Genomic DNA, 2,056 nt, shown 5'->3' with positions numbered 1-2,056 from the left:
GACCCCCCCGCCCAGCGGCCCCAACCCCTACGCCCGCAGCCGGCCGCCCTTCGGCCCGCAGGGCTACACCCAGCCCGGGCCCGGCTACCGGTAAGGACGGGCGAGGGACACGTGCGATGCCATCCCGACAGACTCCAGGGTTTTTAATTGAGACTCCCAAACCGTAATGAGGCGAAGCTCTAGCTGTGAATTCAGTTCTGCCTGGGGGGGGAGGGGAATGACCAAATCTTTTCCTGCTTTAAATTGTATCTGCTTCCTAGTTTAATTTTGGGGCTGGGTGGTCTTTGGGAAACACTACTTAAATGTAAAGTGATTTGACGTTCTAGCTTGCCTTGTCTGAAGGATATGAAGATGCTAGTTGGAAGTTTAGCCCACTTATCAGACTTGTTTTTACTAATACCATGATGTACTAAATTAGAGTCATTCTGGAGGTAAAACTAGATACGATGTATTATAAATTGTACTGCTCACATGGAAAACTAATAAAATCCCTGAATCTAATAAATGCCTGCTCTTGATTTTAGAAGCTAGGTAACACTGAACAAGAAGACTGATGTCAGACCAGTGTGCGTGCTGGGTGCACAGACTCAGTGCTTAAGGTCAGTGGTGCTTGGGTTTGGAGGAGGAGAGACAGATTTCATGGAGAACTGGTGTGAATACAGATGGTTTTTGCAGAGGTTATGCTGCAGTAGGTGGTTTTGTGCTGTCTGCTGTCATTAATTGCCAAATAACTGTTTTACCAAATGAGTAGGAACCAAACCATAAAAATCTTAAAGCCTCTTATCAATTTCACTTTAACAAGGGCCAGGGGAGAATTGGTTTATTACTTGAAAATTTAAGCCAAATGCGTATCTTTAAAAAAGAACTCTTGAAAAGAAACAGCTTTCCACAGGTTGTTTGCCACCCAGGAGAACTTGGGAGTGCAATCCTAGTGACTGGATTCTGAGCCAAGAAAAAGCAGATCAAGGGCTGTAACAAATTCAATCGTCTGTATCACAGCAGAGGGCAAAACATTGTCCCAGTTAATATTTTCCATTTTACAGATTCTAGAAATATGTAAAACTAAGTTGGGAATAAAACATGAACTGGAGCAAGCTGCTTGAACTCTCCTAAAGCCAAATTAGGGAATTGAGTGAAAATATTCGTACCTTCAGCATCCTTATATTGTGCTGTGCCCACATCAGCCATTTTACCCAGTAAGCTGTGGCTGTGCCTCCTCCTGTTTCTGCTCTCCTCAGACCTAACACACCATGTGCTCATTGCACCATTTAATGTGGGCCCATTTCCAGGAACAAGTTTGCTCTGAATAACAGCATTTGCCACAGAAGTTAGTCCTTGTTTTCATATAAAACACTTGAGAAAAAACACTTGATTAAAAAATATTTTATTAGGAGTACAGTGTACCTGCAATGTACTTTATAAGGTATTTTCTGTAAATGACTACTATATATATCTGGGTGTTCCTGTTCATATTTCTTCAATACATTAGTAAGGTAATGAATAACACCTTTAAAAAAACCTACATCTCTTTATTTGGTTCATAAATGTTCAAGCAGTACAACAAGTAGCTTTGGGAGAGGTTTTAATCAAAATAACTGTAAAGCAGTTTTAAAGTTCAGTTATCACTATTTCCCCTTTGTCCCCAATGAAAAATGTCTCAAACCACAATTTTTCTTTTTAAATAAAATAAACCTGATCCTGCTGTTACAACTAGCTTATTTTTTTTCCTCTTTGATTTGTCTTTCCAAGTCTCTCTGCACAGTACATACATTTGGTTCTTGAACCAGTAAGTCTCAGTCTTTGAAAACTTCATTTTCATGGGAAGCCTCAGCTGTGGAGGCCAATTTTCATTTTGTCATCCTACCTACATATGTACCTGTCTGCTTTAATTAGAGAAAACCAAACCCTCCTGCTAGCCACAGCTAGGCTCACAGGCAGTGGCTCTAACTCCATAGTGACAGGCTGAACATGGCTTTTGCTGGAGCTGAAGCATTTGAAAACAAACATGTTTTTCAAAAAAAATCCACCCTGCTAACTGGATTGTTTAAAGCTGCAC

Source organism: Acanthisitta chloris, unplaced genomic scaffold (assembly GCF_000695815.1).
Source record: "Acanthisitta chloris isolate BGI_N310 unplaced genomic scaffold, ASM69581v1 scaffold40268, whole genome shotgun sequence".
Lineage (NCBI taxonomy): Eukaryota > Metazoa > Chordata > Aves > Passeriformes > Acanthisittidae > Acanthisitta > Acanthisitta chloris.
This window is presented reverse-complemented; position numbering follows the sequence as displayed.